The sequence below is a fragment of the Taudactylus pleione genome, unplaced genomic scaffold (assembly GCF_031769625.1).
Source record: "Taudactylus pleione unplaced genomic scaffold, aTauple2 ptg000190l, whole genome shotgun sequence".
NCBI classification, from domain to species: domain Eukaryota; kingdom Metazoa; phylum Chordata; class Amphibia; order Anura; family Myobatrachidae; genus Taudactylus; species Taudactylus pleione.
This window is the reverse complement of record NW_028284592.1, coordinates 4634280-4652992: the sequence shown is the minus strand read 5'-3', so window position 1 is coordinate 4652992 and position 18713 is coordinate 4634280.

The window sequence follows — 18713 nt, the reverse complement described above, 5'->3', positions numbered from 1 at the left end:
GCTCGCACTGCGTTGCGTAAAGCCGCCCACTAAGTAATAGCGAGTGGCCGCACTATGCGCTCGCACCTGTATAAAGACGTCCCTTTGCCACTCGGAACACACGTCATCTCCGGCAGTTGTAGGATTAATCGGGAACATCGAGAGCCAGTGCTTGTGGTAGCCTTTTTCCACCACAACATTGCGAGCAGTTCAGACTAAAATACAACCCAGTCACGTGTGTAATGACGTTACTTTGCTAATTATGCACACCCATTAAATGCTGTTCTGATGGTCAGGCACGCCTGTGTTCGCACATTCACACCCCCGTTTTCAAGCACCTTCCCCTGTTACCACCCACAAATGACACTATCTGTCACTCAAAATAGTGGTCCGACTGCGGGCTACAGGCAAGCACTTTCCCATCGCACTAACTGGTTCGCGCACGCACATTGCGACTCATGCGCATGCGCAGATTGCGAAAAATCACTCAATGCGAGCGAGCGCAGCATAGCGTCCGGGTCTGAATCAGGCCCATTGATCGGGAATAGTAAATTGTCCATGTCTGAAACGTGTGCAGAGAAGCTATTATAGGTAAGGTGTATTTTTATTGAGTACACACAAAACTGGATATTATTAGTGGAATTACTTAGTGGGTTGGAATATATCTAGCCCTCTATGCCCCAGTTTGATACTGACCCTAATGTTTATTCTTATTTCCCTATAATTTAACCCCACATGCTAGACACACCTCCTCCCTGGCACACTTGGGGGGGAGGCGCCATAGCATGCACGTGCTCCAGGTGTCCTGGCTACATGCTACACCTCTGCAGTCAGGGACCACTTGTTGGCGGTAACCGGAGGGTGACTCAAGCGCAGGCATGTTGCGATTGTTTCAGGGGTATGTCAAAACCTGTGACTATGATTCCGCATGCAGTTATTAAGGCTCCAGCGTTTTAGCTCCGTCAGCCATTCTGAGTGACCATAGAGTTATCCAGATGTCCGAGAATCGTCAGATGTCCGATGGTTGCCTCCTTGTACACAAGCGGAAGATCTATGATGCCACCGGTGGGTCCTTGTACACAAGCGGAAGATCTATGATGCCCCCCGGTGGGCATCTCAATACAAATCCAGGTGGTTGCAACATTTGCATAATTTCTCACAGCCACTGCATACAAAGATGCAGTCATAGGGGGATTTGCAACCAACTCTGAATCAGGCCCAACGTCATTTACTTTTATGGTTCATACCTGAATATTTAAAATTTTGCATTTAATGATCCTTGAAAATTATTTATTGGTATTTTTCCAGTACCTCACTGCTGATATTCCATTCAGATCAATGAGCATGATATTTATACTACTCTCTTATGTGAGGTGATTATCAGGAAATGTTTCACTTTGCAGTGATGAATGCTACAAAACACCACGTGTGTATCTCACTGTATTTGCTAATATTGCTTAAATAAGGCCTGACAGGCATCTACTACTTTTTGATTTCTCATGACATCTTATTTCCCTAACCTGTATATTTCTGACAGGCATAATGACAATACAAACAAAACTGTTTATAAGTCTAAATGCTGTCTATTCTTCACTTCATTAGGTCTTTCTCTGTGTGGAGTTGTAGGAGGAATAAACTAATGACTGTCAGTTCTAAAATAAATATGCTAAACTCATTCCCAAAAATAGGTCAGCACCATATTGAATCTAGGGACTTATGAATATTGCATTCTGTCTCAGCTACATCAATGCTGTCCAGATTGCCAGCTGACACTAGCAGTAACATATCAGGGGTAAAAATATATCCATTAACCTTTCCAAATGTACCCACTGCTTTAACTGTGTACCATGAAAATCGTACTACACAACAATACAATAACAAAACCGAAGACAAAATAAATGTTATACACATGAACTACAGCAAATAGCAGCTTGTAACACAGTTTATTAAAATTGCATATGACACATTATTAGAAATTCTTTTTCTAACGTTTGAATGAATTAAAAATGACACTTCTATCAACTAAAATTGATGTAATTTAAAGAGATACAGAACATTTAGAAGCTGTTTGTAATTTAGCTAAATGGGATCCAAGAGAGGGAAAGGGAATGAAGAAACATAAGATGATACAAATTTGAAGTTCCTATCTGCTGGGACAAGAATAAATGGGGTGATTCTAACTGAGAGTTTGTAATTATTACCTGAATTTGCTGTTGAACCTTAGAAATGAACGAAAAGAGTAACAACAAAAGACCCTACAGAAATAAGTATTAGCCGCAAATCAGTACAGTGGAATTGGGGTGGAAACAAGGGCTTGTAAACTGTTTGGAAATGCAAAGCAGGACCCACACACTATATTACAGCAAAGGACTTGCATAGAAGTTTAGCTTACACCAGTGTTGTGGTCTAAAGTCAGGGTCACCATGAGCGATATGGGGGGTATGGCCAAGCATGTGGGGGTGTTGATCATGGTTTGTTATGAATACCAGGGCCCCCGTGTAGATGTTATACCATCTTTATGGCACGGCTGCACCCAGGGGCCGAATAGGTCTAGCCCCCCATCACATTACTCACTTCATGAGCTTGGCACTTCGTCTCTCCTCACTGATGCTGGTAGGATTTAGGGCCGTGGTCCGAGATGTCATAGCAGACTCAGCACAGCCAAAACATAAGCTGAAACTCAATCACAAAACTTACAATTTGGAGAAAACAGGGAAACCATCTAAAGAACAGAATACATTGCTTGCCCTTATGCAAGAGTTGGATTTATTGAGTTTTGGGTGTGTGTGATAGCTAGTGGCACAGAAAAAACTGTGCAGGTGGAAGAAAGAATAGATCAATACCCCCTCCCTAGGCAGTGTGTGCAGCACCAGCTGTTATCAAGGTTGCAAGTACCGCATGGGGGTTACTAAGTATATGCTATGACGGGGGCCTGTTTTCTCTTCATTGGCTCTAGCGAGCTGGTGACTATTTGGATGCACAACTTAAAATACAAGACAGCACACATTCAAAAGTCCTGTATTTTAAAACTAAATAAATAAATTAAAGAATAGTATATATAACTTATTGCAGAGGTTTAAACTATGTTAGTTTTGAGTATATGCCACACATTGCTTACAAATTCATTTACACTACTAAGTGGACATGAGATTCTGCACCAGTGATTGACTTCGACATGCTCTCATTTCCAGGGGGAAAGCATAGCAACTCATCTTAAATGTAACACAGGCCACATACCCTGCAGTACAAACTTGTCAGATCAAGGCAGTCCAACTAGATCTATGAGTATTTTAGCTCCAGACTTAGAGGCTTATTCATCATTGGGGGCCATATACTGTGGGGGATACTTATCACTGGAGCAAGTCATCATTGAATTGCTCTGGTGCGGGAACAGCTGCTCCAAAAAGCAGCTGTCCCTGCCATTTTAAAGAAAAACACTACAAAGTGGGCGCTAATGTGTAGCTATTAATGTCTAAATGATTTATATTGAGTAGCTGCACCCACAAGAGTGGAACTGGGACTCCACCCACTATAATCAGACCAGATAAATAAATAAATGGGAAAGCTAAATAAACAGCTGTTTTTTTTAAAAGAAATAATACAATTTATTAAAGTCAATCAAATGTCATTAAAAGAGTTGCAATACTATGGTATGCAGGTGGGCACAATTAACCAAGATCTAATTATCTGTTGCACATATCTTCCTAAAATAATCATAAAACATAAAAAAACATGAAAATCTTTATATATATTATCACTAATGGAGAGTCTTCAACCAGTCTTTCAGAATAGAAATGAGCAATAAACAGCAGTACAGCATTAGATGTTTGATCACAGCCAGTGTTAGAACAGATCATGCAAAATAAGCAGGTTGATTAGCCAAAGCAGAGAGAGTTCAGTTGCTAAGAAAGTTTGGATAGTAGTTTAAACGATATGCAATACCATCCAGCAGTTTAACACAGTTCCATAGAACCTGCTTGGCAGCAGTCCTTACCTCTGCCCAAAAAACGGGGAGGATGCTTTATGTGCCTGGTCCGTGCGGTGCAGTGTAGTGAGCTTGTGCACTTGGCAGCAGTAGTTCCGCTTAAGGTATCATGCAGTCTGAAGATGCTGGGGTCCTAAGGCAGAGATACCTCCACACCTATTCCTTTGCACTCCCGGCTGCTGGCAATGTGATGGTAGGTTAGGGAACGCTGGCAACACGCGATGTGCTGTTTCCGGTTTCGGTGCTTCCGGCTTCCATATTGCGTTCCATCTGCGTCTCACGGGTCACTGACGCATTTCTCCGCCCTATGACGTGGGGGTTTCATCAATAGTAACACTGCTTCAGAAGTAGCAGCGTTACTGACCTGTCCCTGTGGCCAGCTTCTAGCGTTTCCGCATGGTTAACGAGCCATTTTAGTTATGATGAATAGGCCCCTGAGAGGGTTCAAATGCACATATCTGGTCACTGCAGTGATCCAGTATGATAAAAGAGACAGAATGTACTACTCTGCTATTATAATATCAGTTGGGAATATCACAGAATTGCTGATGATGCTTACTGACCAAATTGATTTTCCAACCTTCTGGTTGAAATACAATTTGAATTTATACCACAAACTAAAATCTGATTAATTAAAATCTTAGAGATCACTTTTATTGTCTCTAGAAGCTAATACAATTATAGTGCACTCCATTATATTTTTCATATGTTTCCATGTTGATATTTCTGGGCTCTTTACATTGTTGAATGGAATAAAGTGGTGGAAAGTTTCTACCTACTACCTGCTCTACAAGTCTTTGTTCTTCAATGCTCACCAAACTTGATAAATCATGGTAAAATACATTTGTAGTACAATATAAATTTGCTACTGTGCATTTTTATTATTTGTAGATAATATAGAGCAATAGGTCTGGGGACATCCATTTTGTTGTGAACTTTCATTTTATGGACTTGGTTAAATCACTTTATGTGAGGTTCTGAATTTGTTGTGGACCCGGGGTGGTGATAGGAGCAGACACAGAAGCAGACTTAAATGAAAAAGTGGAGTTTTTAATAAGTGACTTAGAAGACATGGGAATGGCAAATAAAAAAAACCAGGTATAGCATTAAAGTGCACTTGATAGCTGTAGTGGGGGTAAAAGCTAATGTCCAGATAGTGACAGGCAGGAACAGTCCAGTAAACAAATATGGTGAGCTGTAACAGAATGCAGATATGATGAGCTGTAACTGAATGCAGGAATGATGAGCTTTAACGAGTGCAGGTATGGTAATGAAGTCCAGCTGGGAGTGAAGGGAGGCAAGGTACAGGGAACAGCAGGTTCAGGTACTCAGGCAGGTAAAAGGTATGTGGAGGGTGCAGGGTAAACCCAGCAGGTTGGAGCAGGCAAGGTTCAGGCTAGTAGCGTAACAGACAGGCAGGCCAGTAAGGCACAGGTACTCTCTCTCAGCTGCAGCTGAGAAACACGTTGCACTGGCAAGGCAGGTAGGCTCTGGACCTGCCTAAATACTCAGTGCCACGCTGTGACTGGTTGGAATGAGCACATGACCTACCAGGATTGGACAGCCGGAATCACATGGCTGTAGGCAAGATGGTAGCGCCCATGCACATGGAATGGAAACACCACCAGACCTCACCAGGCCAAATGACAATGTGCCCGCACAGAACCACACGCAGCCAATGTCCCTCGCCAAACATCAGCACTGCTTCCAGAGACCCCCCACCATAATGACCTCACAGGTAATACCCGGTGACTATCATGCCGAGAAACCCTGGTGGTGACAGTACCCCCCCTTATGGGTGGCCTCAGGACACTCACCAGGCTTCTCCGGATGGGCATCATGGAACCTCTTGATGAGTGCAGGAACATGGACATCTCGGGGCATCGGTCCAAAAACATTCCTCTGGGCCGTAGCCCCTCCAGTCCAGTAGGTACTGCAAATGTCCTCTGCAGAGACGGGAATCCAAGACCTGGGAGACCTCAAACTCTATGCCCCTTTCAGTCTGGACATGGGGAGAAGCAGGCAGGACTCTATGAAATTTGTTTAGCACCAGGGGTTTCAACAGGGAGACATGAAAGGAATTGGCAATTTTCAGATAAGGGGGTAGTTGAAGGCAATAAGCCACGGGGTTAATGACTTCTATGATGGAGAAGAGCCCGATGATGCGTGGAGCAAATTTCATGGATGGCACTCGAAGTCGTAGGGGGCGGGTGGACAACCAGACCTGGTCTCCAACTTGCATACGTGGTACTTTCCTATGCTTCTTGAAAGCTTGAAATTTGTAACGGGAGGATGCCTTCTCCAGGTCAGTACAAACTTGAGACCAGATTGAAGCAAATCTCCGTACAGTGTCTTTTACAGCTGGGACATCAAAGACGGGCAGACTTTGAAATTCAGGGACCCGAGGATGAAGGCCGTAGACCACTTGGAATGGTGTTTGGTTCGTGGAGGAGTGGTAGGAGGCATTATGAGCAAATTCAGCCCATGGCAGCAATGCAGACCAATTGTCTTGGGAAGATGTCATAAAAAAAGTCCTCAGGAAGGTCTCAAGGTCTTGATTAACCCTCTCAGTGGAACCATTGCTTTGTGGGCGACAAGCCGTAGATAAATTTAGCTTTACTTGCGATACAGAACATAAGGCTCTCCAAAAACTCGATTATCGTCATAACCCTGGGAAAGAACTGCACCCACAGCCTCTGAAAACGCATCCACTTCCACTAGAAACAGCCTATCCAGATCTGGTTGTCGTAAGACTGGAGCTGAAATAAATGCCTGTTTTAAAAGCTGGAAGGCAGTCTCTGCCTCAGGTGGCCATAGGGCAGGGTTAGCATCTTTTCGGGTCAACGCGGTAATGGGAGCCAATAATTATGAAATTCCTTTACTATAACATCTATAGTAGTTGGTGAACCCAAGCAATCTCTGGATGGCTTTCAAAGTTTGAGGACAGGACCAATCCAAAATCGCCTGCACCTTCTTGGGGTCCATTTCTAGACTGGAGCCAGAGATGACGTAACCAAGGAATGGCACACTGGGAACCCCAAAGACACATTTCTCCAGTTTGCAGTAAAGGTGGTTCTTTCTCAGACGGGACAATACTTCCTTCACATGTTCATGATGTTTTGTTACAGAAGACGAAAAAATCAATATATCGTCCAGGTAAACTACAACCAAGACTTACAACAAGTTCCATAAAATCTCATTAACAAAGCCCTGAAACACAGCAGGGGCATTGCACAACCCAAAGGGCATCACAAGGTATTCAAAGTGTCCATCTCTAGTATTAAAGGCGGTCTTCCATTCATCGCCAGCACGAATGCGGATGAGATTATAAGCCCCTCTGAGATCCAGCTTAGAGAATATGATGGACCCTTTAACTCAGGGGAAGAGGATACCGATTCTTAATTATTATATAATTGAGGCTCCGGTAATCTGTACAAGGTCTTAGGCCTCCGTCTTTCTTGCCAACGAAAAAGAAGTTGGCTCCAGTGGGAGAGGTGGAAGGTCGAATAAATCCCTTTGCTACGTTGTCCTGGATGTACTCTGACATGGCTTGAGTCTCAGGCACGGATAGAGGATAGGTGCGACCACGGGGTGGCATCTTGTCAGGCAACAGCTCGATAGGACAGTCCCATTCTCTGTGGGGAGGTAAGACGTTTGCCTGTTGCTTGGAAAAAACATCAGAGAACATATGGTACTCCACGGGTATAGCTGGAGATGGTAACGAAGCTGTCTTTCTTACAGGTCGTATTTTGTGAAGACAGGATTTCTGACAGTCAGTTCTCCATGAAAGAATCTGCATTGAACACCAGTCTATCCTGGGATTATGTTGGCATAACCAGGGTAGTCCTAAAATGATTTCTTGAGAAGCCTCCGGTATCACTAAGAACTTTAAAGACTCGGAATGGAGTGCCCCAACACAAACTAATACTGGTTGAGTTTCCTTGGTGACTACTCCTTTAGCTAGAGGATGTCCATCTACAGAAGTCAGGGAAATTGCTTGCTTGAGAGATGAACAAGGAATCTCTAGTTTATCAACTAGGCTGGAAGTCATGAAGTTTCCGGCTGCTCCAGAGTCTAATAGAGCAGAGACGAAGACAGGGTTGGGCTTGAGATCCAAAGCTAAGGAAATCTTGAAATCTTTAGTGTTTGGGGATGGGCAAATAACTCCTAACTTGATGTCCCCAAGGTCAGTTAGGAACGGGCATTTCCCGACTTGAGGGGAGCAGGAGGCCACCAGGTAACCCGAATCTCCGCAGTACAGACAGAGGTTTTTTAGCATCCTTCTCTGATGTTCCTCTTTGGAGAGATGGGTTTGGTTCACCTGCATGGGCTCCTCATCTATAGGAGGATGGGGTGGACGGGTAGGCAAGGGAGACGTAAATGACCTTTGCCGGTCAGTTCTGTGCTTTTCAGCCTGACGTTCTCTGACGTGTAGGTCAATTTTGTTGCAGAGTGAGATCATATCATTCAAATTGGTAGGAAGCTCACGGGTAATCAGATCATCTTTTAATCGGTCGGAAAGGCCATGCCAAAAGGCTGAGGTGAGGGCCTCCTCATTCCACTTAAGCTCTGATGCCAAGATTGGCTGACAGGATGGGTTCCTTGTCTCAGTGTCATGATGCTGGACGATGCTGACACTGTGCGTCCAGGTTCATCGAAATTCCTCCTGAATGAGGATACAAAGTCTGTATAGTTATCCAGCAGCGAGTCTGAACGCTCCCAGAATGGGGAGGCCCAGTCCACAGCCGAGCCGTTCAGCAAGGACACGATGTATGCCACTTTAGTTCTAGTGGTGGGGAAGTTATCAGGCTGTAACCTAAAGTGTATATCACACTGATTTAAAAAATCATGATAGAGCTTAGGATTGCCGTCAAATTTGCTTGGCATGGGTGGATGTAGACGAGGGGATACCCTGATCCCTGTATTACCAGGCACAGGAGGTGTAGTTGCTGATACCCCAGGGGTGATTAACGAGGTTTGCAGATTATCTAGGCATTTAGACATCTCCTGAAGGAACTGGGCCATTTGATGTTGCATAGCTTCCAGGTTTTCTAAATGACCAGCAATACAGCGAAATAAATCCAGACTCCTGTTCCGTGGCCGGATCCATGGGGCCAGTGCAACCTGTGAGGTTCTGAATTTGTTGTGGACCCAGGGTGGTGATAGGAGCAGACACAGAAGCAGACTTAAATGAAAAAGTAGAGTTTTTAATAAGTGACTTAGAAGACATGCAGATGGCAAATAAAAAGTCCAGGTATAGCACTAAAGTGCACTTGATAACTGTAGTGGGGGTTAAAGGAAATGTCCAGATAGTGACGACAGGCAGGAACAGTCCAGTAAACAAATATGGTGAGCTGTAACAGAATGCAGATATGATGAGCTGTAACTGAATGCAGATATGATGAGCTGTAACGAGTGAAGGTATGGTAAGCTGTAACAAATGCCGGCTGAGGTAATGAAGTCCAGCTGGGAGTGAAGGGAGGCAAGGTACAGGGAACAGCAGGTTCAGGTACTCAGGCAGGTGAAAGGTATGTGGAGGGTGCAGGGTAAATCCAGCAGGTTGGAGCAGGCAAGGTTCAGGCTAGTAGCGTAACAGACAGGCAGGCAGGCAGGTAAGGCACAGGTACTCTCTCTCAGCCGCAGCTGAAAAACATGTTGCACTGGCAAGGAAGGAAGGCTCTGGACCTGCCTAAATACTCAGTGCCGCGCTGTGACTGGCTGGAATGAGCACATGACCTACCAGGATTGGACAGCCGGAATCACATGGCCGCAGGCAAGATGGTGGCACCCATGCCAACGGAACAGAAACACCGCCAGACATCACCAGGCCAAGTGACAATGTGCCCGCACAGAACCACGCACAGCCAATGCCCCTTGCCAAACACCAGCACCGCTGCCAGAGACCCCTCGCCATAACGACCTCACAGGTAATACTCGGTGACTACCATGCCGAGAAACCCTGGCCGCGACACTTTAAAAGCCTTGACTCCTAGCTGGTTACTTCCTCTAATGCCCTTTTTTAAGACTTCTAATATTTTTTTACAGTGGGGTTGCAGGTGCTGCCGACCTGTTAGTACTTCTAGTTCAACAATAATGAAAACATCTTTTCATAATGTTTAATTTATTGTATTATGATGCAATTAGTCTGACTAATATAATTGATTATTGGTTGTCCATTTTTGTTGGGTTATCACTTATTTGTCAATTTTAGCCCATATTTCATGTTTGGGTAAGAGGGTGTTTGACCACTTATATCTTAAGTGTTGACACTAACTTTAACAGTTCTATATTGCTTGGCTCCCATTTATGGAGAGTAAGGGACTAGTTTTGCATAGCGGAAGAATCACAATGAAGTTTTGATGTGTAAAGTATCCTACTCAGCGCCGGAGATACTCTCCTGTTTTCAAATATATGCATAGCACCCAACCATTCCAATTTTGGAAAAATTGTACCATTCATACAGAGGAGGGTGAATGTGCTTTGAAAGGAAAGGGATTTGGTTGAGGTGTGGCGGTCAGCATTTGGCACGTCCTTATGTGACCACTCCCTTGTATGCATGACCACGCCTTCTTCTCAAGCACTGCTTGGGACTGCTACAGATATTGGGAGGTACGGTGTTGGTCTTTTCACACAGAAATTTGTTTCAATGAAAGGTATCCATCTTTGAAACATTTCATGTGAGGACAAAAAAGTCATCTGAGCAGTATCATTAGATATATATTTTCCCATTCATGATATCGTTCAGTGCCGGCATCCTCCCTCATCCCTGAACCTGCGCAACCTGACAATATCGTCAGGTTGGACATCAGGTTCGGGCGATGAGCGACGTCGTCAATGACCAGCAGGAGCGCGCATCGCTGGTTGTCGACGACATATCCAATGGACAATATAATGAACGATAACGATATTGTTCAATCGTTCATTATATCGCCTAGTGGATATGCGACTTAAGAGTTCACATTTAACTGGAACCTGTAAATACTGTAAGAGTGGAATCAAACCCTATGATTTTAATTAAAACAAAGCATTCTGTATCTGTAGTTCTAGGAATTGGCTGGAATGAAATAAACTGTTGGAAGTAACAGTGTCTAATTTAATTACCCACAGGCCTAATTCATTTTTTCAAATAACAACATTGCTTTATTAATATGCAAACAGTTATCCCAATTTACTAGCAGTGCTGAAAACAGTTTAATATAGCCCAATGTTTTCTATTACATGAAGGTTTTTTTTTTTACAAAATCACTTATTTTCTAAAAAAAAAAATATTAGATATTCAGACAGCTTAAGACTAATGGACATACAGTACAGTATTTATCAAGGGGTAAAAAGCCTCATTGCTGGCAAAAATAAGTATTTTTTTGCCCAGCAATAGGGCATCACCGTATACACAAAGAAGTTACAGCCAACAAAGGCACGGCAGAGCCTAAATAACAAGCATCCCAGCGTGGTACATGTCTCATTATTGTCAAATAAAATATTTTCAAATTTTTAAATTTGTATCTTTTTATTATTATTATTATTATTATTATTATTATTATTATTATTATTATTATTATGATATTTTTCTTAGTAGAACTAATCCCCTGATACTGACACAGAAAAGCAGTAAATTAACCCGTACCACACAATGACAGTATCACTGCAGCAGCTTAGGGCCTGATTCAGAACCGCTCGTAAGCGGCCGCTCGTTAGTTCCGAGCGATGTTTGCACAACTGCGCATGCATACGGATCGTAATACGCATGCGCGAACCAGTCAGTGCGGCCGAAAATCGTTTGTTCGCTAAATAGCGAATGCCTGCTATTTTGAGTGACAGGAGGAGGCGTATGTGGGTGGTAACAGGGGAAGGTGCTTGAAAACGGGGAGTGGAGATCCGAACGCAGGCGTGCTTAAAGGTCAAAACGGGCGTTTTATGGGTGTGCATAATTAATACAGCAGCGTCATTGACCACGTCACTGGGTTATTTTATAGTCAGAACTGCTCGCAAGATTGCGGTAGGAAAAAGCCAACCACAAGAATAGCGAGCAGTTCATACGCTGGTCGATGTACTCGATTAATCTAATAAATAGCGAACATGACGTAGGATGCGAGCGGCCAGGGGGCGTAGTTTTCCAAAAAACGACCGCATGTTTTGTACGCTCGTTCAGACCTAGAGGCGTGAACAGACCGCAAAGAGCGAACGGTTCATTTGAATAGCCACCCCTTTTTTCTGAACGAGCGAGCGCAAATAGCATCCGGCTCTGAATCAGGCCCTTAGTTTCACAATGTTTGTGTAAGTGATATTTTGGGGATTTAAGAGTACAAAATCCTCTTTTTTTAGCAACTTGACAATTGCACAACTACACTTTGGAGATAGTTGCTTTCAGGAGAAAAGCAGGAATGCTGTAGAGAAGGCTGAATTGGAGGGGACTGTTGAAGCTGGATAATTGGCTGAGACAAGAGCAGTTTAAAAGTGGATCGCAGCGACGCCATCTTGGAAATGAGATCGCAAGACGCCATTTTGCGAATGGCCGCCTAAGCGCCATTTTAGATAAACTCACACTTTAGTACATGTGGCGATATTACTATTAGCATCATGCGATTGCATCTGTGACCATCGCCATAAGTTACGGCGATTCATCAAAAGCTCATTTCATTACTTTACATAGTTTGGGTGCTCTGGATAAAGTGTGTGTATTATTATAATTCCCCATAAGGATATATTTCAGAAATGGCTGTACAGTATTGCAAAATTGGATTGCATTAGCTAAACAGAGCAAATGGCCACGTGACAACTAGCCTGTGAAGACAAGCTTCATGGACATAACGTCTGCTCTCACTCCAGGTGGCCCTGCTCGAATACAGCAAGAGGGTCATTTGTAGCACCTTACATTAGCAGGCTTCCTACAATAAAATACCTTCAAAGCCAAGAGTGTTATCTGAGGTTTGGGTCTTGTAGCTGTGCTAATTTGCATCTACACAGGCCCTGGGAGAACAAAGACCAGTATTTTGGAGCCTGAAAAGGGTGGGGGCTGCTGGGGCATGAGCAAGTCATGGAACTATAATGCTCAGCATTCCACACTGCTAGGTGTTCACTTAGTTTAAGTGAGATTTAAGTGCACCATTTCTCATACACACATTAATACGCACAATTGCTTATTAGCGAATGCATCCCTGTATGAAAACACTGAATATTAGTTCCATGCACACGCATCTGCCCCAAGTTAACTAGCGTCTTTACATCAAACCCCACATACTCACACATTACATATTCACATACAAGGTTCCATAAGCTTTAAGGTATAAGATTCGAGTATGCACATTTATTATCATTGCTAGGAAATAAAGGTTATTTCGTAACTAAGGTTTTATACGTGATAAGTAAGCCACGTTTGGTATTGTACTGATGCGTACTCTCAACAGTATTCTGGTAATATCGATGGAGAGATCGCAACATGCATTCTCAAGTTATGGACCGCAGAGACTTCAAGCAACAAAATGTACATTATATGAACAACTGTTAGGATTTGCATGAGGCAGAAAACCAGAGACCACCAGTTGTTAGAGGCTGAATTGTGTCTATTTGAACCAATCTGTTAAATGCCTTGTAAATATGCCCTCTCCTTTAGGACCAATGGTATTAGCAACAAACTTCTCTATTGTGTTGTTTATTCCTGGGGGGTATAAATATGTGTGCTCTGACCCTGGGTTCCTAGTTTTCGTGCTGAATGTTGATTGACGAGGGGTTTCTTGCTGATGCCTACATCTGGACCAAAGTGCGCTGCGTATGTATAATTGTACCTGGGTCTGTATAATCTCTTTGCGCTAAGATTATATGAGGATCATAGCGTGTAACTGCTGTACTTTTACTTGAATAATACTTTGTGCTTTGGAACCACAGGTTCTAGGACTGGAGTCTTTATTTACTGTATGACTGCATACGCAAATTAGCGTCATCCTTAGAGGTTTATAGGAAGGATTTTAGAAGGTAAAGGCAGGGGTATTTATAAGGTTCAAAGACAGAATCCTTAGGACACAAATGTAATATATGGGAACACAAATTAAGAGTCCCAGGCAAGGACAAAGAGGATATGCACACATTGGGATATCTCTGCAGATATGTAAGAGGTGTTTCAAGGGGATATGGGAATGTGATTGCCACACGGGATGCCGGTGGTCGAAATCCTGGCACCGGAATCTTGACCCGTGGCCAGAACACCAGCACCGGAATCCCGACATCAGTTGAGATGCCGATGCCAGGTTAGCTGTTAGCCAATTTAGGCTTAGGCAGCGTGGGTGTGTGTGTGTGTGTGGGGGGGGGGGTTAGGGTTATGCTGCGAGAAGGGGGAAGTTAGGGTTAGGCTGCGGGCAAGGGGAGGTTAGGTTTCGGCACCACCAGGGGGGTTTGGGTTAGGCACTAAGGGGGGAGGGTTAGGTTTAGGCACTAAGGGGGGAGGGTTAGGTTTAGGCACTAAGAGGAGATGGTTAGGTTTAGGCACTAACAGGGAGGGTTAGGGATAGGGTGCGGGGGAGGTTTAGGATGCGGGGGGGTTAGGGTTAGAATGCAGGAAGGTATGGTTAGGAGGTGAAGGGGGGAGGGTTAGAAGACTTATTCAGCCGCTGTCGGGATTCTGAGCATCGGGATGCCGTTGTCGGTATTTTGACAGTCGACATCCTGATTACCGGTCTCCCATACCCAACTAATTTCAAGACAGACCAGATAACAAACTGGAGCACAACAACTATGTAGGTCAAGAAATAAAAATTAAAACATTTAATTATAACTTGAGATAAATATTTAATTGGCTAAAAAAAATAATATTGCATATTTTCTGTGAGAAAGTAATGAAATAATTCGACTAATTGGATATAAGTATAAGGAGGTGATGTATCAAGCAGTTTGAAACAGTAGAAGTGTTGCCCATAGCAACCTATAAGTTCAAGGTAGCATTTATCAAGTACATACCATAAAATGTTAGGTAGAAGCTGATTGCTTGCTATGGGCAACTTCTCCACTATTTTCACTGCTTGATACAGAAATGACATATATGACTACATACATTACTCTATATTAACCACATATACAACCAGTCAGAAACACCCACTGGGCAGCTCCTGGAAGATAATCTTTCAGCAGCTGTCAATCTCAGAGGAACCTTCTGGCCCCTCTGTACCTACGGATCCTTCCCCAGAGTGTGCAGATAACTACTGGTCTCAGGGATTGGACAGCCCAGCGGCACCCACAACCCAGTGGCTGCAGAGAGGAGCAGCAGATAGGGAATGTAACCTGTAGCAGAGCCTCTGCCCCCCAGTGTATCCTGTTTTGGGAAGAATATTAATTTCCCAATATATATCAGAAATATTGATGCCCATCACTGTTGCCAATTGGCCATCCCTAGTTCCTATCACTGCTGGCCACAGTGATCGGTCTGCCCAGCAGAAAAGAAATATGTCCGCGCTCGGTTTTACCCATATCATACATGGTACCAGCAGCATGGCAATATTAATGCCATAAATGTATACAAAACAGAAAAACTTTTGCTATCGGCGCTAACAATAATATACTACAAATCTATGTATGTGTGCAGCAAATAAAACAAAGGGGATTTTGTCATGATTTGATCAAAGCATTTAAGCCTGCAGCCCAGCATTAAGGGATCCCATTTTTCTGCAGGTCCCTAACACTAGCATATATGCCTAGCACATCATTACATTGCAGTTAAATGTACTCACCTCCTAGATACAGAGGGACACATCTATGCAGGGGCTGGCTGTTAGCCACACCTAACTAGGCCATTTTTTTATGGTACAACTCCATGCTAGTTTTCAAAGTGCAATGTTTCGGTCCCAATAACATTAGATGCTATTGGTTTAAGAGGAATGCCCTGGCAACGCCATTTTGAGCATCAGTGATGTTCGACAGATATTCTTGCTAAAAAGATTCTTACATTTTGCAGATAATCAGGCTGAATAAGAAGCATATTCTCGACCCTGATAATTAGCATGATGAATGGACCCCAATATGTGTCCATTACATCAACAGAGGTTGCTTATTTCATTCATTATTGTGGCTAATAGGTACATGTACATAAGCAAAATGTACCTACATAGTGTAATTTGCAGTCCACACTTTCATGCATATATATTTTGCCTTCACAGAGCAGCCATAAAATGTGTTTTTACCACAGAAAGAATGGAGATATGACAGCAACCTTGTACATTTAACACAAAACAGATTATTCAACCAGTACCTATTAAATTACATGTAAACCTTCAGAACAATGAAACAGGTCTGATTCTCTCCTTTTCAAAGTCGTCAAATATAAACTACAGCAATTCTTTCATCAAATAAGGTACATGAAGTAAATGTTTTGTAATATTGTTTAATATTGTAAGTCCATGAATACACCACAAATAATACCTTATTGTGTGCCTTCAGCTAAAATCGTAGATTGAAATCCTTGATTTAGAAGGCTTATAAAGTGGTGACCCAGGCATGGGTTATAATTACAGGACAGAGAGGGACACTGTAACTATAGCAACCACATACATATCACAGTCATCTCTCAATCACAGTAATCTGTTCTCAACACAAGTCCCAACTCACGCAAGTCAACAAAGCTTACAGATGAGTTGCTTATTGTTTCTCTGTAGGGAAAATCACACCGTAATGAGAAACGTCAAAAACCAGTATGTCATTGGTAAGTATGACTATATTTTCTGAAATATTTATTTTTCAAACCTCTTCACAATGCTCTCAATCTGTCTCAGATTTGCATAACCCAGATATAATGGGGTATGAAAAATACAAGTGGTTACAAACTCACAATTTGTTTTTACTTATGAATTTTACTGAGTGAGAAGAAGACAGCTTGGAGGTAAAACCTTAGAAAAAGGCTTATACTAAACATATTCATCTCTGAGCAATAGCCTATCTGGTTTCATGTGACGTTTTTTATATCACACTTCTTGCTAACAAAATTTGCTGTTATTAAGAGAGATTCCTTAATACTTGGACTTTGAAATCAAGTCAGAGTGCTTGTGTCTTTCCATTGCCTGACTGATACAGAAGGTTTGCTGTAACAGTCATGGGAAGCTAATATATAATATATATAATCAAGCAGCCATTTGCAGTAAGCAATACTAAATACATAGTAGAAACCAAATGAGTCCAGTAGGTATTTCATTAAATTCTTGAATGCTAAAGATGAGGCAGACTGGCTATGCAGATATAACCCATGACTGCAAAGAGTCCCACTCATCCTCTCAGCAGTGTAATGGATTCTGTGTGTTAAGCTGGGTACTACACATTAGACAATATTTTGGCCAATCTGATGGATCGGTCATACTATATATAATGACAATATTATCTAATGTGTACGCACTATGTCGGGCCATGCGTGCTCCCATTTGGTCGTCAATCGCATCGTCTGGTCGGCCCTACATGCAGCTCAATCTGACGATGCGACTGACTACCGTATGAAGCGGGATGCGGGAGGGGCCAATACATCGGCGGTCGGGCACCAGATCATCTAATGTGTGCTGACCACCCAATATGTTGGCCTGTAAGCCGTCCAGTCGCTCCTCGGATTGCTGGGTACACATATCGTTTAATGTGTACCCAGCTTTAGTATCACCTACTGTAATAGGTATATTGTTTATGATCAGTTGTAATCATCACAGATAATAAAAAGACTACACTACAGAATATGAAAAACATCCAGTTTACATACAAATGTGCATAACCAAGTAATGGGAAAAAAAATAACATGGTGGCATTCCTATGAGAAGACATTCAGCATAGTATGGCAATTCCTGTTATGTAAATATATATGATACCTTTATATATTTTTTCTGCGGTTTTGCTACGGTATCCGGATGGAAGACTTACAGTGTCTAGCTAGTCAATAGGTCGACATCAGCTGATCACCAGGCCATAGGTCAACAGGGTCAAAAGGTTGACAGAGTCAAGTGGTCGACCAGGTCAAAAGGTCGATACACAAATGGGCAAAACAAAACAGGTTGACACTTGGTTTTTCATGATTTTTCATGATTTTTAGGGTTAGGGTTAGGATGAGGGCTAGAGTTAAGGTTAGGCTGTGGAAGGGGATGGTTAGAGTTAGACACTAAGCGGAGGGCTAGTGTAAAAATAAAAATAAATGTGTCGACCTTTTTTGCATCAACCTTTTGTCTGTCGACTATCTGGTGTCGACCTATTGCTACAGCTGCAAACTACTGTGTACTCCAGTATTGAGTTATATACAAACAATTGTATTTTTTAATAATTCAAAGTGTTATGATAAAAGCAAGGTATGATTTACACAGAAATTTGACCAACATTGATTCTGGAATATTAGGCTCCAAAAGTTCCACAGCACCTTGTATCCACTACTGCTTAGGGAAAACAACCATCCACTCACTGCATCATATCCCTGACATCAGGGGCATCTTAAGAGAGGAGGGGGCCCATGTGCACTCCCTGTGCGGGGCCCCCTCCTCTCTCCCCGGTGGCCGGCAGCTAAGTGATGCGGCTAGCCAGCCACCGGAACCTTAGTAGACTCCGGGCACTAGAGTGTGCCCAGAGTCTACTGCGCATGCGCAGAACGCCAGAAAAATGGTCGCAGCGGCCATTTTCCGGTGTTCTGAGCAGTGCCGACACCCGATGTGGGACTACAGACAGGTAAGTCTAAAATAATATGGGTGCAGTGTGTATGGTGCGGGGCTCCCATGGACCCTGGGGGCGGGGCCCGTGTGCCCTACACACACTG